This window comes from Pongo abelii, chromosome 15 (genome assembly GCF_028885655.2).
Source record: "Pongo abelii isolate AG06213 chromosome 15, NHGRI_mPonAbe1-v2.0_pri, whole genome shotgun sequence".
Classification (NCBI taxonomy): Eukaryota; Metazoa; Chordata; class Mammalia; order Primates; family Hominidae; genus Pongo; species Pongo abelii.
In genome coordinates this window covers 40,580,359-40,598,689 of record NC_072000.2, presented here as the reverse complement: position 1 = coordinate 40,598,689, position 18,331 = coordinate 40,580,359, and the positions used below count along the sequence as shown (strand labels likewise).

General features: G+C 35.7%; 1 protein-coding gene across 2 annotated transcripts in view; it reads left to right on the top strand.

Moving 5' to 3' along the window:
* SLC25A21 (solute carrier family 25 member 21) overlaps positions 1 to 18,331 on the top strand; it is a 506,267-nt gene that overhangs the window by 223,866 nt on the left and 264,070 nt on the right.

Genomic DNA, 18,331 nt, shown 5'->3' with positions numbered 1-18,331 from the left:
TTTTTAGAAAAAACATTCCACCACATTGGCCTGATGTTATTTGGTATACACAGTAAGGTACAGTATGCATTACTAACCTCATTAAGTTCCAAATAAAACTCTATACTTTACACCATTTCTACGAGAGGTTTTATTAGATTTCCTTAACTGGTGTCATATTTTTTGGTCAGGGCATTTTTAACCAGCTTCACATAAATAAAGTTCTATTTTGTCACCGTGTCATAGTAAAATAAACTGCGTGTACTATGCATCTCTGCCAAAGCCAGAGCAGACGGGGAAAGGATATAAATGTGTCAGTATTCGGGGAGAGAAAACACATAAATGCACATGGCGACTCTCTTAACTCCGAGGCTCAGCGTGATGCTAATTCATTTGGGTGACATTTAGAAAGCTACTCCCAACATAAATAATACATATATAGTGGGGGGTATCTCTGACAGACACAAAGTTGAAAAAAATGGCCTGAAAGAATGCACATCAGATTTTACAGGTGCTCAGAACATTAATGTACAGTGATGGATGACCTTCTTGCTGAAGGTTGACATAATGTTGAAGGGAATGTTTTGTTTATATCTGGTACCAAGTTTATTGACCAGCACCAAAGGGTAGGACCAAGCTGGGATTTGAACAGTCTCTACTTTTTGTATGTGTATGTGTGGAAACTGTTTTCTATGTCTCACCTCCTCACAGGCAACAGTTCTTAAGTTGTTTCACAGATATCATTCCACAAGATGAATTACTCTCTTCAATGAAAAAACAAAAAACAAACAAAAAAAAACCTTAGGCCTATGTATTCCTTACCAGAGGTGCAAGTCTTGATGTGTAGATGTGAAAAATCAAGAGAGGGGTTTTTACCACATTTATCATACATCTTTAATCTTGGTTTGTCATCTCTAATGTGCCTACAGTTAAAATCTTCATGACTAATGGTGAGTTGCTACTAGCAGTGCCTGTGGCTAAAAAAAATCAGAAAATCCAGAAATATAAGAGACCAACAAGTCAACTAGGCCATCTAAATGACAGGATAGACTTGTCCCCAAGTGTCCTTTCCAGTATGAATAAAAAGAGTTATAACAAAAAATAGGAAAACCTTTGGTATCAGTCCAAGTGATAATTTTCTTTCATTACTAAGTGGGAAATTATCACTGTACAAAAGTAATCCTTTGGGAAAATTTTCCAAGTACTTAGCATAAATTATTTCTTTCATAATGTCAGCCATTATATGTAGTTATTATAACCTCTTGAGCAATGGAGTGCATTCTTCTTTTTTGATGATTATACCATTCAAGTGAACTTTACCATGTCCATCTTTAGTTATTTTTAGTTTGTTTGCTCATTCATTCTTTCATTTACTCACCCACTTAACAAGCATTTATTGAATGTCTACACGAGGCCAGGTTTTGAGGAAGGTACAAAGACACATCAGACAGATAACTTTCAGGTGGCTTCAAAAGTAGAGTGGAGAAAAAACATGCAAAAACTCCCCAAATATGAAGTAGAAAGTGACTCATGTCCTTAGAAAGTTACATATAGGGTTGGGAGGTACATATGCAGAAGTAATCATTGGTTCTAGCTGGATGGCTCTGGCTAAACATCCTAGGAGTGGCAATATTTGAGCTGGGCCTTAAAGGATGCCTAGAATTTGTGCCTCTCATGAATAGGTGGAAGTAGAGGGAAGTCATTGCAGGTACGAAGAAAATGAAGAAAGGTAGAGGAAGGAAAGGAAAGGACAAGTGGAGGAATCAGAAAATAATGGAATGGCTCAATCGAGCTGATTAACATTTGCATTAGCCCACATATTTATCATTTTTTTGTGTGGTGACAACACTTAAAATCTACTCTCTTAGCGATTTTGAAAATACAATACATTGTTATTTACTATAGTTACCATGCTGAGCAATAGATCTGGACTATTTCAGAACATCATATTGTACATAATACATATATACAAATTTTATGTGTCAATTAAAAACATAATTCCAATTAAATATATATTATTTCTTACATATATGTATGTATGAGTTTTCTTTATAAAGAAAATAATGGAAACCTAAGTTGGGGTCAGATCAGCAAGGACCTTGGGAAGTCAAGCTAGAGATTTCAGGCCTTCTTCTGTAGTTAGTAAGGAGAAATGGAAAGTCTTTAGCAGATGAGGATTATGCTAAGGAGGACTTCTGTAGGATAGGGGAAGGATAAAGACAACAAAGGTGGAGAGGCCAGTTGGGAGGTCCTGATGAGAGGGAGAGAATTCCGTAAAAGGGCATGGAGAAGAAACATGAAGCAGAAATTACAAAGGAAAATCAGAGACATTAGAGACATTTTTTACTGGGGATGATGCATCAAGATTGACTTTCAGGTTTCAGCTGAGTGACTAGGATAATTAATAAAAATGAGAGCAGGTTTAGAAGAGATGGGACGATCAGTTTGGTTGTGGCCACCAGTATGATAGTCTGGTTCTACAGAATCATGTTGTATTCACCTTTGACTCTCCAGTTTCTAATACATTGTAGATGTCAAATAAAGTCAGAATGTTATTGAAAAAACTAATTATTCCATGTGAAGATGTCCAGTAGGCAGTTGGAAAACCAAGCAATTTACAATTTCTTTCCCTTCAGAGTGTCTGGCACGTAATATACACTTAAGCATGTATTAAATATCTAATAAATTTAATATTTCTTAACCACAAGAGTGTCTAAAATGCCTATGTGGTAAGTATTTTTGAAGAAATTCCTCTATTGTGATGATAATTTCCAAAGTGACAGATTTATACTCTGTCTTTCCAATTAATAGCAAATGTAGTATTTGAAATACTGTTTATGGTCTTATGCTGAAAAAATTTTTATGTTGAAAAACTTTGTGCCAAAATGAGTTTCTGCCAGTAAGGAACACTAACTTTTAGCCATTTGTTTGCGATATGAAATAAAGAAAATTATCTAAGAATTTTTACCTCTGTTCATTTTGTCATCCACTGAATGTTAACCTGCATTATGCACGGATTCATATTTTTTGTTTTGAGCTAACCACTTATAAACTTCACAATCGTGTTTTGTTCTGTTTTGCCTTTTTCTTTGTATTTCGTATTTCCGACTATACATGCTATCTATATGACTATATAGTGAGATGTATGACTCAATTTTATTAATATCATCTGTTTATGCCATCTTTATGTTATAAACAATGTGAATCTTTTGGGCTACATAGAAAAATATTAATATGAGCTTTGTTATTTAGCTTAGCCTGCCATTTACACAAAGCAGCCCAAAAGTATCTTGCTATATTTATATGAAGTTCAAAAGTTGATGATTAAGAAACATTTTAAAGTTCAAGCACATTGCTGATTAGTAATAGCTTATAGTACATCTTGTTATCATTAACTAAATATTTTCTGATATTCAACCCTTGATAACCAAAAGCCGTGTTTAGACATGGACCATAATACGGCAATTGATACCTCAAAACTAAATAGATAGAGGCAGAGGTAGAATAGCAAAATGATAAAAATCAAATTCCACAACATCACTGAAGGATCCAGAGAACACTGGATAGCCACAGCTTGATGATAGATGAGTAACCAGATCTAAATGCTCTGTAAATACCCCGTCATTTGAGAGAAGTCTTCTTGAATATCCCGTTCTTCATTCCTGAAACATGACAACTTGGGAACCAAACCCAAGCTACAGAAGGTGTAGTCTTTTTGCCCAAGGCCACACCCTTGCTGACTGGATAAAAATGGGACCCTTGTATTTGGGGATTTATTGTCACAATGCTAAGGAATCACTGTTTTTGTTTTGTTTTGTTTTTACCCTTAGTTATTTTATCATGGAATTCCCAAGAAGTGTCAGTTTAAACCCCAAGGATCTGGAAAATGGTGGGACTTTTTTTTAAGTCTAGACTTCTTCGGTCTACAATTTGTTTCTAATACAATGCCATTTGTGCTTGCTCAGGATGAGACTCCTACATTTAGTGACCATTTACATGTGATAATATAGTAATAAAATTAAGAAAAGAATTCTACCTTTTAAGAAACTTATCCACAGAAACAATAGACATGTAAATATAAGAATCTTTAAGAACAAGAAATAATAAATGACTTCCTCCCCACAAATTGAAATTGACAATGTAGATATTTAAGCAGGAAATAGAAATAGAAATAGAAATTTACATGTAAATTCTATGTAAATTTATATGTAAATTTCTATTTCCTGCTTAAATATCTACATTGCCAAAAACCAAAGGAAAGAAGACAATCATTTATTTATTCTGCTCTGATTCTTTGTTTCTTTTTCTTTTTTTTTTTTTGAGATGGAATCTTGCTCTATCACCCAGGCTGGAGTGCAGTGGCGCAATCTCGGCTCACTGCAACTCCACCTCCTAGGCTCAGGTGATTCTCCTGCCTCAGCCTCCGAGTAGCTGGGATTACAGTCACGCACCACCATGCCCAGTTAATTTTGTATTTTTAGTAGAGACGAGGTTTCACCATGTTGGCCAGGCTGGTCTTGAACTTCTGACCTAAGTGATCCGCCCGCCTTGGCCTCCCAAAGTGCTGGGATTACAGGCATGAGCCACTGCGCCCTGCCTGATTCTCTTTTATTGGCCCAAGTTTACTCTGCTTTCATTGTACCTGAAGCAAGACTACCTGAAGCATGGGCAAAAATGAAGTCATTGCAGGAGTCCTCTACTTGTAGTATATGTAACCAGTGAATCATTTTGTGGGCTTTCAGAATGCAGGGTCTTAGCAGTTGTGATCTCTGGATAACCTAGAAGCCTGTAGTAGAAGCTCTGCGTTGATTCTGTGTTGTTTGTGTGTAGAATTGTGCAATATTTCCACCAGCCAAGCCTAGACTGGATCATCTTAATAGTTGTTGAATTGCTTTAGTACTATTATTTTATATTATTTCTTGATGCTTTTTCAAAACAATTCTTTGCAAAAAAAAAATCCATACCTTGCACAAATATTTAGACATAAGGACTTTGTTGAATGGACATGTCTGTGGATAAGAGAGGCCCTATTTCTTTTATTTGCTTCAGCAACATGGCTAGAATAATCAAGCTCTGTTCATTGGTTTGTAAGGGGTTTGGCTTTGAGATGCAGAGAGTTCAATAATTTAGAGACAGTGCTGTGGAAAAAATAGTTGAAATAATATAACTAATCAGCAATCCCTACATTTCCTGTTTATTATTATTTTTTAACATTCTCATTCTATTTTAAGGTATTATGTTGCTTAAATCCTCTTTCTAAACAGAATTGATTGCTTTAAAATAGGCTATTTGGTGATAGGTTTTTTTTTTGTAATGGCAGTAGAGAAGGCAAACTATTGTTAAACTGTTGCTCATTTTGTGTATTTTTAAAGAAGTAGTGAGTAGTTCTTGGTTAGTGGTTTGGTTACCAAAACATTGTCTCTGAAACAGATAGAGAAGACTGCCTCTAGGGTATATGACAGATGGGGTTGACTTCAGATTGCTTCCTTTTTCTTCTGGAGGGTTAGGGGGCAGAGAGGGCTCACAGTGTGGTTCCTGCAACCATAGCTGAGGAAATGGAGGGTGTAGACCCTTGAGCTCCTGGAGAGCAGTTGTGGAGGGGAGCCTAGAATATGCATTTCTTGCTGCAATTCCAGGTTTTTCCAGAAAATGAGAGAGAGGTAAGAGGTCCAACTGGCTCATTTCTTCAACTAGGAATTTGCAAAACAAATAATTTGAGTATTCCCCTGCAATAAGAATTTCAGTTGGATGTTAGGTTGTGGGGAAACAAGCTGCTGACTCTATATCAAGTAATTGATTAGCTTGATATAAGAAATTACTCAGTGTTTCCTACTCTGCCCTTGAACTAGAATGCAAATTCCCAGTAGCCAGGGGCTGTGTCTGTTCACCATTTGCATCTCCTAAACATAATAGGAATTGTGCATTCATTTGCTAGGGCTGCCATAACAATATACCACAGACTGGGTGGCTTAAATAACAGAAATTTATTTTCTCATAGTTCTAGAGGCCAAAAGTCCAGGATCAAGGTGCCAGCAGGTTGGTTGCTGGTGGGACTTTTCTTCCTGGCTTGCAGATGGCAACTTTCTTGCTATGTTCTCATATGGCCTTCAGGAAGAAATATATCTTTGGTATTTCTTCCTCTTCTTATAAAGATATTAGTCCTATTGGATGAAGGTCCTTCTTATGACCCCATTTAATCTTAATTACCACCTTAACAGCCCTATCTCCAAATGTAGTCACATTAGGATTAGGATTTTAACCTATAAATGGGGGGGCACAGTTCAGTCCATAACAAGCTAATCAAAGTTTATTGGATAAATAATGAACAAAATCATTGGTGTTATTCAGAAATAATATAAATGTGAAAGGTGACATGTGGTTTTATAAAGGTAACTTGCAACAAATTACATGATTCAAGGTTTCCCAAAATATGTTCTATGGAATACTAGTGTCCTAAGATGCTCTGTCAGAACAGGATTCACAGTGTTTAAATAGATTTGGAGAACTCTGCATACTACATCCCCTTCTTGGAGAGTCGGACTGTACATTACCATTATAAAGTCTCTGATATGTACTTTGGAAAAGAATACTGCTTAATTGTATTTAACACAGAGTTTTCTTGTACATGTTGGATGCAGAATGTGTCCAGAGCCCCTTCCCCCACCTTTTTGAAGAAACCCATTGTTGTCTTTTTGCCTGCTTTGAAAAATGCTTCAACCCATACTGAAGGCTAAAAGTCTCAGAGTTGAGAGAAGCATCTCTTGTTTCTTCTGTTTTCCATTTACTGTCCCAATTCAACTCTAGACTTTTAGAAAATAGGAATCTAGAAATGGACATTAATATATAAACTTAAACTTGACATCATGGCAATAACAGTAAAAATAAAAAGTGAAAGTTGTTTAACGAAGGAAAAAAAAAAATCCCATAAATAGGGAACTGACTGTAGAAAGGAGAAGCCTTTGTGTAGGCGTGGGGCCAGGCAGCAGGGAGGAAGTGTAGAGGAGGCAGGGGACAAGGTGGAGAATTCCTGAGAAAGAAAACTAGAGCTCATGGGAAAAATGACTTAACCTTTATTATGCTTTAAAGACAAGTTTAAAGTTTATTTTAAATTGGTTTGGTTTACAAATGTATTCACTTTCTAAATAACTTACCTTAATAATGTGAATTAAAAATCTTCATTGGGATACATACAAACAATTTTCACAGTATATAAAAGGGATGCCTTGGGGTGTGTCCATCACCAAGGTCAAGAGGAGAATGAAGATGATTACATAGATGACTGTAAGTCAAAATGAAAGCTTCTTATATGTATTACATTTCCAAGGATGAGAAAAGGGTTTTGAAAGGAATGTACTTTTGACTGTGGTGACTGAGACAAGTCATTATCTCTTTTTCTTCCTCAAAGAAAGCTGGACTGATATTCAGACACTGGCCTCTGAGAGAATCCAATTCTAATTCTGGCTTAACCAAAGCCCATCACTCGATCTCTGTAAGCCTCACTTTCCTTGTTTGTCAAATGCAGCAGACTGGGCAAGATGATTTGTAAGTTCTCAACTGGTTTTCAAATTCTGTGACTTTATCTTTTAGACCAAGTGTTGCCCTATAGGGATATAATGCAAACCATATATGACAAATCCAAACTTTTGAATAGCCACATTAGAGAAAAGTAGAAACAGGTGGAATTTATTTTAGTAATACATTTTAACATAATTTAAAATATTAACATAATATTTAATTTAAAATATTAATGAGGTCTTTTACATTCTGTTTTTGGTATCACGTCTTTGGAATTGGTGTGCATTTTGTATCTACAACACATTTCAGTTCAGCCTAGCCATATTTCAAGTGCACAATTGCCACTTGTGGCTAGTGGCTGACATATTTGGCAGCATAACTTTAGACATAGAGAATTAGAAAGCCAAACTTTTCATCACAATTTGATACTGTGGAGTAACTTTACTCTGCTTTTTAATGTTGATCATTTTATGATGTTCTTCTACTAGATGTCTTTTTACTTTCATTATCTTCAAGCAGGGTCTTATTCAATGATTCTTTATTATTATTTTTATCTGTTCTCTGCTTATCACTACAGAACAGTTTTCTTTGAGTACAAACTTGTTAGCTATGCCAAACTATCTGTGACAGATTTATAACTTATGCCTGCAGAGAATGACAAGCATAACTGAATCCACTTGTATGCTAATTTAGCATCGGAACTCATGCTACCCTTATATCTAAGGAAAGTAAATAAAGCTATATAGCAACTAAGGATTTATTGTTTTCTGACTTGTATTATCCAAGTTAATTAGAGTGGCAAATAAAAAAATTGAAGCCATTGACTTTATACATATAGTCTGCACACCTAGGTATGTCATAAATAAGGCAGTACTTCTAGTTACATTTGTCAGGGAATGTGTACATGGTGTAGATTTGAAGTCAGAATTGCATTCTTAAGAACTAGGATTTCTAAACTGATGTGTGCACGCTTCTATCAGAGCTAAAGCCCCTTATAATGACATATATTTTTCTGTGCTGTTATAAAATATTCATACTTTGGAATAATGACAGTCCCTTCTTCAAGGAAAAAGAAATATCTTGTTACTAACTCAACATTCCTTGAGAAGTTTTCACTATTTATTTCCACATACATATCATTTAGAATCGAGTAATGCCTGAAATGTGTTTTGGGTGCAATACCTCTAGGTCTTAAAGACAGTTCCTTCTAAGAGGAAAAATGAATATCAGATTACTAACCTAATAAAACCTGAGATGCTTTTGCTGTATATGTTCAGATACATATGGTTTAATATAAAATACCCCCTAAAATGTGTTTTGAGTATCATATTGGAGAGAGAAAATGTATGCAGGTGACCAGAACACTCTGGTTTCAATGGCACAAAAGTAAATCAGACCTAAAATATCATCAGATGTATGTGTGTCTATATATGGGAGAAGCCATTCTGAAGCAATGTGTGTCATGCATTACGGAGCAGACATGGTAAATCATCATAAGCTGAGGACCAGCTCTGTGTTTGTGGAGCAAAAACCCAGCCTTTCTTTGCTGGATAATAAATGACCCCAGGGCTGGAAAGGAGTCAGACATTTCAGACCAGCTGAAGACAAACTATCTTTGAGGCCAGTCTTCTTAATTCACCTGTACACATCCCACATTATTACTCAGGTGCTAAGCAGAAGTGCTTTTTGTCTTCAAGACTGAAAGACTCTTTGGTTTAAATTATGAACCTTCTCTGGTTTTCTTTCAGAAAGTAAAATAAATGCTGTAGTGGTTACTTGTTGTTAAAAGTTGTTAAAATACACAAGTTCTGCCCCATTTCCAGTGAAATGCTGTGACTTAAGAATGCCTGTTTATTGTTACTTGGTATGCAGCTGAACTATGCAGGTAGATGTAATTGGATTCTGTTTCTCATTCCTTTATGCATTTCATTATCACTTATGGGCTGTTTCAAAAGGCTATAGTTGAAACCGCCAAAGAGTAAAGTAGTTGATGACTTTTAGAAACTTTTGCTGAACACATGAGGTGGGCCTAGGAGAGTTGGAGGATATAGAATAAAGTAATTTCTTGGCATTAAAAACAATTATTACTAAAGATAAATAGTGTCCAGAATGAACTGCTACAAGACAGACTGAAAAAATACTATAATAGTATGCCAGATAAACACATATAAAATATTAAAACATGGTCTGAGCACAGGTTGGTTTGTAATAGTAACTCACTTCCATTATCTGTCAAGTTATGTTTCATGGTCAGGCCATGACAAGCTGACATCCTGGAGGAATTATTGAGATTATGGGGTGGCCATCATTCACTGAACTGCTAGGCTGGACATTCGTTGAGCAAAACCGACTGCTACCTAGATTTTAATTAATTGGTCAGCTGAGAAATGTGACAACATGCCTGGAGAAATTATTTAGGGAAGAAAAGTTTCACCTACCTGGTATTTAACATTAAGATATTTTTCTTAATTCTATTTATATCAGGCAGGCAAAATAGAAGTTTAAGGGCACATGTTAATGCCATTGAAAGATTTAAAGACACAAACACTAAACTTTCATTGGAATTACTATTGCTGTTATTTACGTACGAAATTATTTATTTATTGGTATTAATAGTCGATCAAATATAAGTTTACTCATGGTAAACTTAATTAATTACATTTAAACTAACTACCCTCACTTTCTTTCTCCTGTACAAATGATGGCTACTGGATACTAAATACAGAAATTATTTAGAAACAAGAGGACTTAATTCTTGAACATACCTATGGATTGTGAGATCCTTGACGCTTTAAAGCTTTTAACATTGTATTTTTTGTACTACACTAGTACAGTATGACAAGAAGTAAATTTGCATTTGCAAACTTGTCTCCTATGTGTTTAATATTTATAAGTAGTTGATAACATCATTCTACTTGCTTCTTGCTATAAATCTAAAATGTTTCTACTTACATCCTTGAGGTATTCACTAATTTATCTGATCCTTTTTTCTTGTGCTAACAGAAGCATTCACATAATAGGTACATCATAGGGCTAGAGGTTATATTGCTAGCTTGCTTATGTTTATATATTCAAACTCTTATTTTGGACTTTGAATGGTGAAATTTTTTCACCTTTTTTCTTCATTAAATAATGTTAGTTTTTTATTGTGGCAAAATACACATAACATAAAATTTACCATCTTAACCATTTTTAAGTGTATAGTTCAGTGGCATTAAGTACATTCACATTATTGCACAGCCATCTCCACCATTCATCTCCAGAACTCTTTTCCTGTTGCAAAATTGAAGTTCTGTACCCATTAAGCATTAGCTCCCCATTATCTTCTCCCCCAGCCCCTGATGCCAGCATTCTATTTTCTGTTTCTATGAATTTGATTATTCTAGGTATATATCATATATAAGTGGAATTGCACAGTATCTGTCCTTTTAGGACTGGCTTATTTCATGTAGCATAATGTCCTCAACGTTTATTCATGCAGCATGTGTCAGAATGTCCTTCCTTTTTAAGGCTAAATAATATTCCATTTGTATGGATGTACTTTATTTTGTTTTTCCATTTATCTGTCGATGAACACTTGGGTTGCTTCTACCTCTTGCCTCTCATGAATAGCGCTGCTGTGAACGTGTGGGTACAAATATCTCTTCAAGTCTCTGCTTTCAGTTCTTTGGGGTATATGCCCAGAAGTGGGTTTTCTGGATCATATGGTTAAAATTTGTCTTACACAGGCTAAACATGAGATGTCTCACTTGGGCACATGGTATCAACTTGTATTTCTGCCTCCATTTGTGGCAATATTCTTTACTTTTATGTCTCATTTCTTCATTAAGTGAAGATAACATACCTTATTTCTCAGAAGTTTGAAAGGATTATGGGGACATTTTGCTGGGGGACTGGGTAACCACTTCTTCTTATCCTCACAGGTAGTCCTGAAGAACTAAAAATAATAATAATCTGAGTCAGGGGAAAGAGGTTTTTGCTTTGTTTCGATTTTGGCTTTTGGCTGTCCTGAGAAGACTGACTAGGATGACACTCCTAGAAAAATGAAGAAATCAACATGATTTGGCATGTTCTCAGCAACTGTACCAGCGGTGTTATGAAAAGGTCAAAATGTTGATAAACCATCATATATTTCAGTTCGAAAATTAGAATTGATTCACACAACAAAAATGAACTGTGATGGGATGAGTCAGCTTCAGGCAGTGGACCTAGCTTTAGGGCATCTCATCTTGGGTCAGTGTTTGTTTGGCTTTTGAGGTAAGGTTCATTCTACTCAATAAAATGAGAGAAGATGGGACAAACTGTGAGAAAGGGAAAAATGTGAAATTTATCTTTGCTAAGGAGGCACATATGAATTCTGTGGCTTAGAAATGCTTTACAAATGTTCATGGGTTTTCTTGTGTATTGAATAGGACATTTGTAGTCACTTGTTTATGCTTACACTGGAGCCGGCCCTTGGAGCCCCACCCTTCAGGGAGAAGACTGTGGAACAGATGTCGCTCTCCACAGGCCGTGTGGATGAGGGAGAGAGGAGATCCTCTCACTATCTGCAATGTTTCCTCGCCCAGCGTGGTTTACTAAGTGTTAGTCATCTCTCAAGGCCCAGCTGCCTCCTTCAGAAAGCCTTCCTTGATACCCTATGCCCTCCACCCCCAACCTGCCAACTCCTACCGCAAGCTGAAGGCAGTTTTCTTCCTCTGGACTCCCATAACGATTTCTCAAAGCCCACTGGGACAATCACTTTTGTCTGCTATTTGTCCACATGTCTTTCCTCCCCTATTAATGGCAGGCTCTGGGTTTGTCCTTGTCCGACAGTATGCTGGGCTATGGTCCCAGGTGTTGACAGGATTCAGGATATGACCTTGACAACTGGCCAGAGGCACCTACATTTACCTCTGGTCACTCTTCAGTACAGAGGCCAACACAGGACCATGGCTCTGTGATGTAAATGGAGAAGGATTAGAGCAGAATTTTTATGAGTGAATTTGGGATTTCAGAGGGAATTGGGTATCCTTTGATGGAAACCTTTTCTTGGAGTGAATTAGGCCCAATCTGTTGCCTTTTATCTCCTCTAATAAATTTAGTGGTGATAATTTTATATTTAATATAAACATCTTTTACTATATATTTTTTCAATTAATTAATCAAACTTGTTACAGGGAAATGTTACTAGGAGGTTTCTTAGCCAGCTTTTTAAACAAAGGCTTCTTGCTAACTGGAAGGCCCGGTCAGGTGGTACAAGGCTCATACCCTGTTCTTATTTCCAAGCCTTGCGAAACCTTTCTGACCTGACTTTGCAGTGCTGTCTCAGGTTTGGTACTGTGTAAGCTACAAAGAGCCAAGTGGGACTGTCACTGGGTTACCTGGCATTTCCCCAAACTTTCACAAGGACCAATTTACCAGGGGCAGTTCATCTTGGTCTCACAGAGGGACAGAAGCAGCCCTCCAATAGTGTGAATACTTAGAATAGTTCATTTGTGTGCTCTGAAATAAACCCCTACATGTCTAAGACATGATATAAAACAAGCCTAGGGCCAGGTGCGGTGACTTATGCCTGTAATCCCAGCACTTTTGGGAGGCCAAGGCGGGCGGATCACATGAGGCCAGGAGCTCAAGACCAGCCTGGCCGACATGGCGAAAGGGTGTCTTTACTAAAAAGACGAAAATTATCCAGGTGTGATGGAGCGTGCCTGTAATTCCAGCTAGTCGGGAGGCTGAGGCAGGAGAATCACTTGAACCCGGGAGGCAGAGAGCTGCAGTGAGCTGAGATTGCACCACTGCACTCCAGCCTGGGTGACAGAGTGAGACTCAGTCTTAAGGAAACACAGGGACAGTGACTAAAATCTATCTCCCTATGTAGGAAAATATAATAGAATTCTTTCTTCAGCAAATCATAGAGTCTCACAATTGGGAAGACTAGAGAGTTCACTTGGTGGACTTGACTGATGTGTGACTCTCTCTGGCATGTAGTAGTAATTCCGCCTTTGCTCAGATTTGCGTTTCTGACTCATTGCCTTCTAAGGCAGAAGCAGCTCTCTACCGGAACCATACCTTCCCCAGTCCCAAAAGATGGGGGTGGACTAGGGGAGGGGCTCAAATCTAAATTTACCCTCCCACTAAAAAGTGCCATGAAGGAAAAATAACTATACCTCTGCATGTAATATTTTAGTTTGAAAATTCCAAATTTAGTGTATAAATAGTATAAGTACTATTTGGTTACTTATGTCCCAAATACAGACTAAACTTCACAAACAGCCGGTCACTCGATTTCATCAAAATTCTTTGCTTGATGGAGAACAGACTAGTGTGACCAGGTTTGGCAGAACATATCAAGGGAAAAGAAAATTGCACAAGTCTTTTCACCATGTTATATTTTTCACCACAGCTGGTCTTGTTCCTCTCCACCACTTCTACCCCTCCAAATTTTCTTTCTGTCCTTGAATAAAATTAAAATCATAACATTTGGTTGCATAGTTAGGATTAATTACTCCAGATACTTTTCATTTATCTTCCTTTCAAATATGTGTGATAGAAAGCATAGATTAAAATAATTAAAATGTGTTCTCCCAACGTGCCTGAGAGCCAAGGTAGGCAACTGTCCTACCGCCGTCGGCCACTAGGTGCCAGCACGACTCTGCTCCCTGCTTAGTTCTTGTCCCAAGATAGTTCAGCGAAGCTTCCAGCTTCTTTAAGAACGTGTACCTTGCATGTATGGCATATTTTTGTTTATTTATATTGTTTCAGAAATTGGACTAGATTTAAGCAAAAATATTCTCAGGACACTTGGCTTTCTAATCTCTAAGAATTTCGGTTTCAAAAAGAATTCAAGGTATAATGGATTTAAGTCATTAGAAACAGCTGGGTGATTTTTTTTTAGTTCAAACTCTTAAGCTCGGTGTTAATTGTAAGAGAATGAATAATAGTCTAACTAATTGAAAATTAAACACATGTGTAATAAAAATAAATATAAAGTGGTGATGGCATATTTCCAGAGTCATAAGAACAAAATTTTACCAGTTTTATTATTTTAGGTTTAGCTTTTTACATTGATACAATTATTTCTCCTCTGATGATGTGTATGTAATTTGATGTATCATTGATTTTGCTTCACCTAATTACATGTTCTAAGTTTATTTGAAAAAAATTTATTTAAACATTTGAAAAAATGTTTATTTCAGAATATTTCAAATAAAGACATTATTTTCACACAACCTCTAAAATTATGTATTTAAGTATTTTATTGTATACTTTTAAGTTTCTGTATTTTTAATTTACTTCTTGAAATAAAAATTTGAATTTTTCAATAATTAGCAGTTAATATTTTGACCATTAATGAAGAATAGCATTTAAAATTATTCTGTGAACAAAAGTATAATTATATTTAATTTTGTATATTCTAAACTACATAAGAAAGTACAATAAAAAATTCCATGCCATAATTAAATATGCATCAGAGATTTTCTGTGTGGAAAATACTGTTGAAATGCAAATTAATGTGCTAAAAACATTTATTAAATGTTGAGACTTATCTGATTCAAGATTTATATCAAAATTATATAAATATAGTTTGAATTTATTTAGTGTAGTTTTCTTGATAATGTAAATTAAAGCTACAATCAATGCTATTGCTACAATCACTCCTATATTTAAAAAAGTCAATGTGTAAGTCAAAATACTCTCTGTACAATTTTGTGCAGCATAATCTTTGAAAATGAGGAAGCCACAAAATGTTGACTGCCAAACTATATATTTGAGCTAATAAGAGCATGATTTCTAAAAATATGAGATGATTTTTTTCCACTGTTTTGTGATATATTATGGGATAAGATCATTGCTGTCCCTGATCACATGCATTGTAGGAAAGCCCTCTGTGTGCTCCCAGAGTTTGGTTTGATACTAAATAGTGTCAATATTTTGAGTAAAGCTTGAGTAAATTTCAGGAACTTTCCGGACCTATAGATATAATATATACTGCATAATTCTTTTACTTCCATTCTGATGGTTTCTTTTAATCTGTAGGAGTATTTTTGTGTGAAAAAAAAAAAAAGAAAGCAATGAATTGCTGTTTAATCTGAAACAGGTTTTTAAGTTCAGTCTCAGAAGCAAGATCAAATGACCTATCCAGTCATTCTATATCTGCAATTCCTTCACAGTACTTTTCTTCAGTTTCTCAGATCAGCCCAAATCTTGGTTGGAATACTGGATTCTGTACTTTGTCCTTTTTCAGTATCAGAGAATCATAATATGGTCAGAGTTCTATCCAACTTCAAAGATGGTCATCTGCAAGTCTGAAATTCTTTGTTGCTGTGAAGTTCAATGAAGAGATTTCAGTGTTGAATTCAACCCTGACCACAGAACGATTAAATTCATTGTTTTTGATATGTTGCATGGTAAGATATTGTGTAATCGAGTTGCTTGCAACTTTCTGACTTATTTTATTTAAAAAAAATGACCAGGCTATTAACTATATATGGCAATTAAAGGAAAGTGCATTGAACATCCTGGCAACACATCACTTTTTTCTGTATTTGATTTAGGCCTCTGTAAAAGGACACCCTCATGCCTTTAAAGTTAAAATACTGTCAATTCCACCATAAACTCCTATTTTTAAGAGTTTTGATTTATAATGCAACCTTTAAAAAAAATCCCAACCTACATTCAGAGTAGTACATTTTTTTAAATCTTAGAGAAAATTTTATTAAAATCTTGGAATAAACATAGTGTCATTTCCTTTAATTTGGAAGAAAATGAATGAAAAAGAATCAGTGGTTTCAAACACATTTTTCTTCCTTTTCAACTCCAAACTAGCTTAGTTGTATGGAAAAGTAATGTTTGAACAGATTAATTGAAAGGGGCTGCTGGTAGTCGTCGTTAAAGTTGACTGAGTTCAAGTCTAATGATGAAGCTTTGCAATAAGCAGTTTAGAATATACACTTAACATTCTTTATTAGATTCTCATTCTATAATACTTACATGAGAAAGGAGGTTTGTACATAACTAAGGTGATTTTTAAACTCTGCTCTGGTATATGCAGACCGCTATTGACGACGAAGATCTCTATAGCAAATATGAGGTGGAGGAGAACGCTGAATATAAAACAGATACGTGAAACAATTAGAAACCAGATCTTCTTATTTCTGTGAGTTCACATTTGCAGTGACTAAAATTGTACATGTTTTCCATTCATTCAGTTTTTATTCTGCTCAAGTTCTAATGGTGCTGATTTTTAAGTTTCTGTGTCTTCTGAATCCATTTTATCCCCTTTTAATGAGCTTCATAAAACATAAGTAGAACGGTTTGTATGCCATTTATTTTTATATGTATTTAAATATTAAATACATTTCCCTCAAATAAATCATTGGTCTTTCTGATATAAAAAGCATTAAAAAATAAAAGGTTTCTCTCACATAGGACAACAAGAGGCAGATTTTCAAGAAGTTGGGAGAAAAGAGAGAAGTTGGGTTCTGGGAGATTTGACAAAGCTCCAGGTAACCTGGAGATAGTATGTCACAAAGATTTAGATGGACAACAAGATTATGGGTAACAAAAAGGGGACATAAATCATGTTTATTTGACATAGCCATTTAACAAAAAAGTGCTGTCTTAACAAGCAGTGCACATGAGTATATTCTATTTAATCGTATTGCAGTCAAACCCCTCACAAAAGAAAATATGCATGATAGAGAATTCATATTTACATTCCCCCCCACCCCTGGCTCCAACTTATATGATTTGGAAACACAAACTGCTCCCCCAACCCGATTTTTTTTAGAATACAGAAATAAGACTTTCTTTTGTTTTTCCATGGATGAGTCTGACCACAAATTTAGGTTTACTAACGATTGTTACAAATTAGCTGGGAAACACAAAATTTTGCAACAAAACCTGCCTTTTAAGTAAAGCTGTTATATGAAATTCCAACTCTGCATCAGAGACATGTTTGAGAAGACTTCATTAATTACAAACAGATTTATAATTTAAGCAATAAATTAATGTATCTGAAATACAATTCAGTTTACACAACTTTGGTTTACATAAAACTTTTCAGAAACACAAGCTGAGAGTAGTGAACAAGAGTAAGCATAAGAGGGTTAAATCTGAATATATTAGAGACTGATTTATTTCAGTGATGCAATAAGAAATATAGATTTCTGAAGTGTTTTTTTGTTTTTTTTTTGTTTTTTTACAAATTTATGTTTTACTTATTACATATGCCATGTTTGTATACATGTGCCTTAAATTGATTGGTTTTCATCAGGTTTCTGTTTGGAAGTTTATGAGTCTAAGTTATTGTTCAGGAACGAAAATTCTTTGTGGTTGGTCCTGTTTGTTCATTAAATGAATAAAATAACCAGATGTGAACATGATGATCAGATTGGATTGTCTGTGCAATGATCCAGCTGATTGATTGGCAATCATTTATTATGTATTGCAATATCAAAATCAACCAAGCAGAAGAAAGCGTATTTGATTCTGCACATAGACTAAGGCTCAGCGAGATGCAGACTTAGAAGGCCGTAACACAGAGATGACAAGGACACTAAACCTGCTGCTCTGCTAAGGCTGTCCAGAGACTGAGTCTCAAACAGAACTTTGCCCTAATTAATGCACAAGGTGGTCTTTGCCTTATGAAGAGCTGTGTCATCCTGCAATGCGTGAACTCCACCTAATTAGAGTCCTAGATCAGTAGACGCCTGTGGAATCTTAGTTAAAGGCCCGGCACAGTCCACTCTGTGCCTAGGGGAGTTGATTTGTTACCATACATGAGTCTGTTTAAATTGAAATCTAGGTGTTGCCAGGAGAAAGCTTCTCGAAGAAAGATGAAAAAAGAAAGGAT